Source organism: Notamacropus eugenii, chromosome 3, assembly GCF_028372415.1.
Source record: "Notamacropus eugenii isolate mMacEug1 chromosome 3, mMacEug1.pri_v2, whole genome shotgun sequence".
NCBI lineage: Eukaryota > Metazoa > Chordata > Mammalia > Diprotodontia > Macropodidae > Notamacropus > Notamacropus eugenii.
Window position 1 is genome coordinate 127,851,461 of NC_092874.1, and position 9,413 is coordinate 127,860,873.

General features: G+C 38.4%; 1 non-coding gene across 1 annotated transcript; it reads right to left on the reverse strand.

The window, feature by feature from the left end:
- Positions 1-6,686: 6,686 nt before the first annotated feature.
- LOC140497904 (U6 spliceosomal RNA) lies at positions 6,687-6,789 on the reverse strand. The gene has a single exon (XR_011964909.1). It is a non-coding gene; the product is annotated as a U6 spliceosomal RNA (small nuclear RNA).
- Between the last annotated feature and the right edge of the window lie 2,624 nt (positions 6,790-9,413).

Genomic DNA, 9,413 nt, shown 5'->3' on the forward strand with positions numbered 1-9,413 from the left:
ACGACAGTTTCTACCATAGTAGAAAGACATGAATAAATGGGATACTTGATGAGAATGGCGAAAGTGCAGATAGAAAACAGGGAGGCAGAAGCAGTGGAGGTGTAGGAAGTAGGATTTTTCTCCTTACTTTCTGAAGAAGCATATTAAATATCTTCTTACCTTGGTTCCCTACATTCATAAGTTTAAATTTTCAAAATCATTTCCTCCTGAAAGTCCTGGAGTTGCAGGAAATCACATGGCAAAAATTTTAATATGTGCTATGAAAAGGCTATATTTCTAAATATGTGATTTAATGGTGTACAGCACTTTCATTCTTTTAAGCAGGAGTGGTATGTGTCATCTTTGACCTAAAGCAATGGTATGATCAGGGAAGAACAATTTGCAAATTTATTCATTTAAATTTGTGTTGCAAATCTAATCATTTATTGGTTTCCCAACAAAGCTCTTGGTCTCTATGTGTTTTTTTAGCTCTGAAATTCTATGGTTTTTTTCTTCTGCCTTCTTTAAAAGAGCCAGTGCCAATCAGTAAATGACAATGTTTGAACTTTTATAAACATTCATCCAGCATTCATTCAACAACCGTTTATTAAGGTCTACTCTATCCCTATGTAAATGTCATTTCTATAATAGATTCAGCCACACCTAATGGCCTGTCTTTCCCATTATTAAATCACCAGCTGAGGACCTATATTCATCTCTCAAAAGCAATATGCAAACATGCAGAAGATCTGAGAAAGGTACATGTTCCCTTTATGCAACGAAAAGCTGCTTATCTGTTTGGAAAATGGCCATCATGCTGAATTTGTGCTATCTCCGTCATTTCCATAGCAACAAACTCTGATGTAACAAACAGGAATGAGTTGCAGAAATAAAAAATAGCTCAGAGAAATGGTAATGGGGATTCAGAAAGTTCCTGGCAAAGTAAGTAAATTGCCTTTGTATAAATGTTCTCTCTTCTGCCTTTGTCAACAAGAAATCCCTTTTTGAAACTTGTTCATTATTACAGCTCTTATCTGGGCTTTTGTTCTCCTTAGAAGTTAGTCATTGCAGGGAGAAACATTAAAAAAAAAGACCCTGCAGGGTTCTTAAAATTCTTATCACCACTTAATGATGTATGGGGACCATACCCAGTTGTGCTTCCATCTACATATGTACAACTTGGAATCCTGTACCTCTTTGGGTCCTTGAATAGAGGGTCAGGAGCTGAGGAGAAGCTATTATTCTACTAGCCATTTAAAAAAGATAATAGTCTGTTTCCTGATACTCCAGGAGATGGATTTAATAGGACTGAGCACATTTGTTTACCCAGGCTCCTCCCACAGTCCTAAAGCTTCCAAAATGTGAATCCTTGCAAGGGAAGAACATGGCAAGCACTTTTCTATAAACACATTGTAGAATCTCAGAGCTAGAAGAGACTTTAGATATAATGTTTTATTTTGTTTTTTAAATTTTCAACTCAGTGTATATCTGAATAGGTCATCCAACTCCTGCCTAGAACTTCTAATGACTGAGAATTTTCTACCTCCCAATGCAGCTTACTCTATTTTTCTATAGCTTAATTTAAGAGGAATTTTCCCTTATATTGTGATGAAATCTGCCTCTTTATCCATGTCTTCTATCCATGTCTTTTATTTCTGGCTCTGGAACCAAATAAAACAACTCAAATCCACTTTGGAGGTGACAACAATTCAAATACTTGAAGTTGGTCGTGAAATCTATTTAATCTTCTTAAGCACAGGTCTGATCATGCCATTTCTTTGCTCAAATATCTTTAGTGGCTTCCCATTCTCTAGGAAAATTTTCTTAACATGACATTTAAATCCTAAACGCAATCAATTTCTAGTCTTTCTAGACTTATTTCCCATTTCCTCCTCAAGAACTCTACGGTCCAGTCAAACTGGTTGATTTTTCTGAATTTGACATCATTTCTCCTACTTGTATCTTTTTAAAGTCTACCCACTATACCTGCAGTACATCTCCTTTTCAATTCTTCCTTACTTTCCTTTAAGCTCAGAAAAAATATCACCTCCTATGGGAAGTCTTTTCTGAAACTCCCAGTTGTTAATGCTCACTCACTCCTCAATTTGCTTATGTTTACTTATCTCCTTACATGCTAGGAAGATATATGGGGTCCTTCAGGTCAGGATATTCCCATTTCTGTCTTTGTATTCCTTATGCCTTGTCCTTAAGTAGACATTAGTTGTCTTGAATTCCAATGAATCACTTACTACTGACATGATCTTACCAAGGGAGAATGACAATGTTTTGGACACGAGACTTTTATTTATGCAGCCTAAGACTAAATTAGCTCTTTTTTGGTCGTTGTTTTTTGACTTCTGCAACAGACTGCTGACTCATATCGCATTAGTAGTTCAATAAAATGCTTAGGTCTTTTTAACATGTACTGTTATCTAACCAGGTCTTCTCTTTCTTGTGTATATAGAGTTCATTTCTGGACCAAATTTAGGATCAAATGCGCTAACAAACATAAAATACTTTATAAAGGCTAAAACACTATATAAATGCTATTACTACTACTACTATTGGGATTCTACAATTATCTGATTAAATTCATATTATTAGATCTGGCCCAATGTTCTGCCTCTTGACATTTTGGGGAATTTGATCCTGTCATCCAGGATCAAGTATTATCTGACTCTCTTAATTTCCTGCTGCATAAAAATTTGATAAGCGTGCTATTTAGGTCTTCAACCAAGTCATTGATAAAAATGTTGAATGGGTCAACAACCAAGGATGCAGCTCTGTCTTACTACCTCGAGACTTCTCTCAAGATTGACACTGATTCGTTTGTATCACCACTCCTAGCTTAGTTTGTCAAGGACTATTAGCAGATTGGTCATAAGGGGATAGATTTTCCAGTTAGAGCAACTTTCAAAGACCTGCTACTAAATCATGGAAGAGATGAAACCTGTGTCTGTGGAAGGAGCACCCACTCTAATGAAACCACAAATTGTCATAATATCAGACAAGTCCCTTCACTTTTTATGCCTCAGTCACCTTAGCTGCAAAATCAGGGTGTGACCCAGATGACCTTTAAGCTTGCTGTGAGCTTTAACATTCTATGGCTCTGATGATTCAGGCAGTTTTTTAGAAAGCCCTTCTGATTTGAAGTAAAGTACATTACTTGATTTCTTTTTTATATCCTAAACCATAAACTCCATATATTGATCATTTCCAGTTTATACTGTATATATCCTATGTAGTTGTTTGAATATTGTGTTCTCAATTAGATTTTGGGCTCCTTGAGAGCAAGGACTGTTTCCCCTCTTTATTTTTATCCCTACCACTTATCATAATGCCTAGAACATAATAGGTGCCTAATAAATGCTTTTTGACTATTGACTGACTACCATCTAGCTCATCCTGAAAATCAGCAAAGATGTGGAGGCAGAGTATGGTACAGTGGAAAATGCTAGACTGAATTTGGTGTCAAATCCTTTATCAATCACCTAATACCTGTATAAACCCTTAGGATACATTATTTAAATTCTCTGGACATCAGTTCTTGATTTTTAAAATAAGGCTGTTGGGTTATATGGCTCCTAAGTTTCCTTCCACTTTTAAATCAATGAATTCAGTTGTTCCCTATTATCTTCAGGATCAAATATAAGATGCTGTTTGGCATTCAAAGTCCTTTGCAGCCAGGCTCCTTCCTATCTTTCCATTCTTCTTAATTTCACTTCCCTCTGCATACTTTGTGATCCAGCTATACTAGCCTGTTTGCTATTTCTTACACACAGCTTCTCATCTCCCAAATCTGCATAATGCTTTCCCTTCTTCTCTCCTTCTCTTCCTCCCTTCCTTCCTTTTCTTTCTTCCTTCCTTCCTTCTTTCCCTCTCTTCCTCCCCTTTCCCTTCTTTTCTTCCCTCCCTCCCTTTCCTTTCTTTTTTCACTCTTTCCTTCCTTTCTTCCTTTTTTCCTTCCCTCTCTCTCCCTTCTACCCTATCTTCCTTCCTTTCTTTCAGAACAAGATTGTATGGTATTGTCCAATTTTTGTACTTGATGGTGTCCCTTATTCTGGTTTGATTTCAGTGGCTAGAGCACAGGGAATAGAACAAGATTACATTTCAAATTGTTCATTAATATCTTGAGCACTGGAGCCCTCTCCCACCCCTTCTCAGTAGAAATAAGAGAGGCATAAAAAGAAAATAAGCTTAAAAATCATGCCATCATTCTCAGTCTACTTAAATGCCATTATTTCTTAATTCAAAGGAAAAGGTAACTGAAAACTTTTGAAGGGAACTGATTCTTAACCTCTGCCAGATATTACAATGCAGAGTTCCTTTTTCACTTGTAAACAAGTATCCCCTGAAAATATGATAAAAAGTTGTGCATACTTATGTCCATTTGTTAAGACCATCCTCACAACCTATTCACATCATTTTTCTGTTCTCCCTTGCCTACCCCATCGCTAGGCTGACCATTCAAACTGGCATTTGGTAATCATTTTCTTCCATTCTCCTTGTAGTAACTACACAATTTTTCAGCCCCTACAAAGATCAAATTGGCCCTTCTGTGCATCACAGAAGCAGTGATGGGAATATTAATTGTGTCTTCTTTTCTTTCTCCCTTGTGGGCTCATAGCACACAGAACAGGCTGAGGATGGCACATTCTTGTTTCCACACTCAGAATCATGCTCTTATCCCACTTGTCTCTGAGATATGGGAGCTCTGCTTCCACCTCCCCCACCATCATGCCTCAGTCCTTCTCTAGGGGGATTGTAGACTATGGAAATATGCTTGATGTCCTTCCCAATAATTGCCTTGAAATGTAATTTCATTCTTTGGGTTTGAGTTGTGACAAGGGATTTAGGTGATGTCTTCAGAGTCAGGAGTGCAATGTTTTATATGGGGACCATGAAGAGGATGTGGGAGCGCTGGCCTTCTCTTATTCCTGGGCAACATGAGTGATGAGAAAAGCTGTAGCCTGGGAGGAAAATCCTGTTTTATTTGCTAGGCTGCTAAGGATAGAGGAAAGAAGGACAGAAGTAAAGATGTAATCTTGCCTCTTGACACGGGTCCTGGAAACCTATCAGAGAAGTATTGCAACGCAGCTTACTTAGTCCATCAAAGAATGGAGGGCTGAGTAATCTCTCTCTGTAGTGTATTTGCTCATTTTTTTCCATTTTACTAGGAACATACTATATATGTATGAACATGAGTACACACATCCAATCTCTAGAAGCAAACATTGTGGTCAGTTTCTCCTTTACAGACTTTATGCAAACAGGGACCTTAATAAGAAGTCGAAAGGTAGTGAAGCAATTTAATTTCTAAGTAAAGTTCCCAGGTTAAGGGCCTGACCCTGCATTCTTGAAGCAATTTGACTTTGCAAGAGTTTGGAAGGTGAAACTTAGCGGATTTTTTTTTGGGGGGGTGATTAATTATTCGTTTTTTTATTAAGCAGGTTCTGTACTGAGTACTGCAAATACAAAGAAAGGCAAAAGACATCCCTGATCTGAAGGCACTCACAGTCTAATGGGGGAGACAATAGGAAAACGTGCCAACAAGGTGTATACAGGATAAATTAGAGAATGCTAACCATTACAGAACATGCTGCAGTTGAGACAGGAATAGAGAGCGAACAGCATGAAGTCTGGGCCTTCTCATGATGTGGAGATTCCAGGCAGGGGCTCATGGATCATTGAACTACCAGTTGGAGTCATCTGTGGTCAGTAGGCAGCTTTAGTGTAGGTAGGTTCCAGACAATGACTCATCAATCATTGAGAGCAAGAGTTGGAAGGGTGAGCCTGGTGCCCTGAAAATATTAATAGAACTAGAGGGAAGGTCTACAGCTTAGCTGGCTCTTTTTGGAGAATTCATGGAAAGATGAGGATGAGAATCTCAGGTGGTTAGTTGTAGAATGATTGCAATCCCATTGATTTTTTGTCTGAACTATGCAGCTATGGTAGCAGTGTGTGTGTGTGTATATGTGTGTGTGTGTGTGTGTTTGCTTTTGTCATACACTTGACTCTCATTAAAAGGTTTTCCTGTGTGTAGGTCTCTTACACTTAAAAATAAATCTTAAATCTCAAAAACTAAAAAAGGTTTTGTTTGTTGGCAGAATGGGTTCAGAAGGGAAATTAGAGCTGATTTAATTCAACCTCCTTTAACAGATTAAGTAAGTTAGTGTTATTTATATAGAAGTTAAGGAGGCTGGGTGAGGGAAAGCTCCAGTCCATGGCCCCTATTCCATCTCCACCTTTCATTGACAATGAAGGGACCACTCAGGATTTACTGTATCATGTTAAAATGCAACGTCTTTGCAACCTAACCACTACATAGTCAGAAACAGGAAAGGCAGATCTGTGTATGCTCTATGGAGGGGATGCTACACTCATATCAATGAAAAAAACATGGAACAAAGGAAGGCCACGTGAGAAGGTAGAATAAATGATGGGACAAGACTCCTTGCAAAGCATCTCCTTCCCAGCGTGTCTGAGCAGCTGAGGTCCTTGCCATTGATCACTGCACATTCAGGACACCAAAAGGCAGATGTTTCCCCATTACCTGGAAGGAGAAACCCATTAACTTGTTATTAGCAATTAGCACCTATGCTCAAAGTAGTTGATCATTTTCCTAGCAGAAAGACTGAAGAAATAAGAAAAACAGCCTGCCACTTTTGAAGCAAGGAGAGAAAATGAGAATCTTGCTAGCGTGGGGGTGCCGTCCTGAAAGTTTCTCAAATTTGCATGTCATCCTTGCACAGGGGCCATGCTAATTTCTGATCACTCCAATTTTGGCATATGTGCTATTATAACAAGCCCTGATTGTTTTGTCCTGCCACTGACGTAAGTGACTCTGGGAGAGAGAGTGAGGCTAGTGACTTTGTGCAACTTTGCCTCACTTAAATCCAATTCACACTTAAGTCAAGACATGACCTGAAATGAAGGGTGAACAATAGATACCCTGTGGTATACTCTGTGGGGTACTTTGACCACTGAGAGGTGAACGTGAGGACCCCAGAAGACAGGGAGAACAAAGGGCTGGTCAGTGGTACAGGGATGAAAAGATACTGAAGAAAAACTTGACTAACTCACAATTTGATTTGAGATCTACCCTGCTAAAGATACTAAGAGAAGTTTCCATTTGGACCAATTTGAACTTGACTGTTTTCTTTGCAAATAAAGGCGTGTTCTGTAGTGTATTTGTAGACATCCTGTGGTTTAACTCAAAGGAGGCTGGGAGAGCACATAAGAAAGGTAGCCTGGGCACACCTATGTAATGCTCATCAGGAAATTCTTCTCTGTGACCCTAAAGCTGTGAGCAGTGTGTAGTTCCCTGCATCCTGCTACCTAGTTTAGACTGTCCTTCATCAGTTTCACACCAAGGGTTGGTATCACAATAACAGCTGAATCACAGCTGAGAGCAATAGTGAGTATCAATGTACAATATTTATATCCCAAGGTGTTCATTGCCATAATATCAAGGCATTTGGAGAAATGTTTTATTTTCTCTTCCTGTGGATTTTTGGACTCATAGTCCGTTAGAAATGATAAACAGTCTAAAAAATCCACTTTTCCTTTGCCGGTTCTAGTGGATTTTGTTGTTGTTCAGTTGTTTCAGTCATGTCTGACTCTTCAGAACTCCATTTGGGGTTTTCTTGGCCAAGATACTGGAGTGGTTTGCCATTTCCTTCTCTGGCTCATTTTACAGAGAAACTGAGGCCAACAGGTTTAAGTGACTTGCCCAGAATCACACAGCTAGTAAGTATCTGAGGCCAGGTTTGAACTCAGAAAGAGGAATCTTCCTGGCTCAAGGTTTGGCACTCTATCCACTGTACCATCTAGCTGCCCTATCTCGGCAAACAGAAGTTACTAAAATCTTAGATACTCATGATAATGATGAAGGTAAAAATTCTTTACTCTATTACAAAGAGGTAAAGTAATAGGGTGTAATTTATATGGCATTGATGGAGAATGATATTAGGACAGAAGGCAGTCCACTTGAACAAATTTTCAAATAAATGAAACAACTCTTTACATGGCATTTGAATTGTTTTCACTCATGAGTTCATTTATTCACTCATTCAACATACATTTGTTGAGCACTTTCCACATGTAAGTGTTGGGAAGAAAGGAATTACCCTTAAGGAAATCACATTACATCATAGGCTTATCCCAAGCAACATCTTCAGTGATTTCCCCAGAATATCATATTAGGTGAACAACTGTGACAGTGGGCAGATAGATGTGGAGAAACAGGACTTAGTAAAATGAAGCTTGCAGGGTGGGAGTTACTTAGTCAGTGGGAGAGGAAGCAGGGTCTGAATTGGTTTCAGCCTGATGACAGTCAATAGGGTTTGTAAAGTAATGCTAAGGTCTAGTCCAGCAGATTAAATGTTATTTTAACAATGGCATGATGGAGGTATTCCTCAACATTTCCCTTCCTTCTCTGAGGCAGCCAGGGGGTGCAGTAGATAGTGCCCTGGGTCTAGGATTAGAAAGATCTGAGTTCAAATATAGCCTTAGACACTTGATAGCTTTGTTTATCTGGGCAACCTCTTTGCCTCCATTTCTTCAACTGTAAAATGGGGATAAAAATAGTACTTCCCTCTCAGGGTTGTTGTGAGGATGAAGTGAGATAATATTTATAAACTGCTTAACATAGTCCCTGGCACACAGTAGGTGCTAATTCAATGCTTATTTCCTTCCCTTCGTTATTAGAGTAATTTGAATGTAACAATATTTTCATCATAATTCAGCGTAATTTTTGTGAACATCAAATATTGTGCTATGCTATAGTAGAGGTCTCTAGCTTTCTAGCACTATATAGAGCTATTAATTCCTATATAGGTGGTATAGTGGAGAGAGTACTATCAGTAAAACCCATATTCCAATCCCACTTCTGACACTTTGTAATGTCATGGTGGGCTCTCGCTGAGTCTCAGTTTCCTTTTCTGCATTGATAACAATACACATGATACCTAACTTAAAGAACCATTATAAGGCTCAAATAAGATAATGCATGCGAAGTGTTTTGCAAATTTTAAGGCTAGATATCGATGTTGTTTGTTATTAAATGTCCCAGACTTCAGGAGTATATCTGGTTTGTTGTTTTTTTTCTTCTTTTCATTTCTTGTCATCTGAGTTTTCTTGCTATTACAAGCCTGTGTTCCTCTGGCAGCTCCCCCATCCACTGCTGTATGTTGCTTTTAGTATTCTGATAACTAGTCTTGTTAAATCAGCAACATTATTTTACAACCAATGTATTTCTGATAAAGACTAAGAACAGTCTGCTAAGCCATAAAGTACATGCTTGGACTTTGTGGCAATTATTGGAGGTCATTTTCACTTATATCTATGTTTTTAACAGTGTAGATTTGATTGTGATATCTAGATGTTTAATTGTTTTATACGGAGTAATATTGACTTTTCGGTCTTCTGTTTCT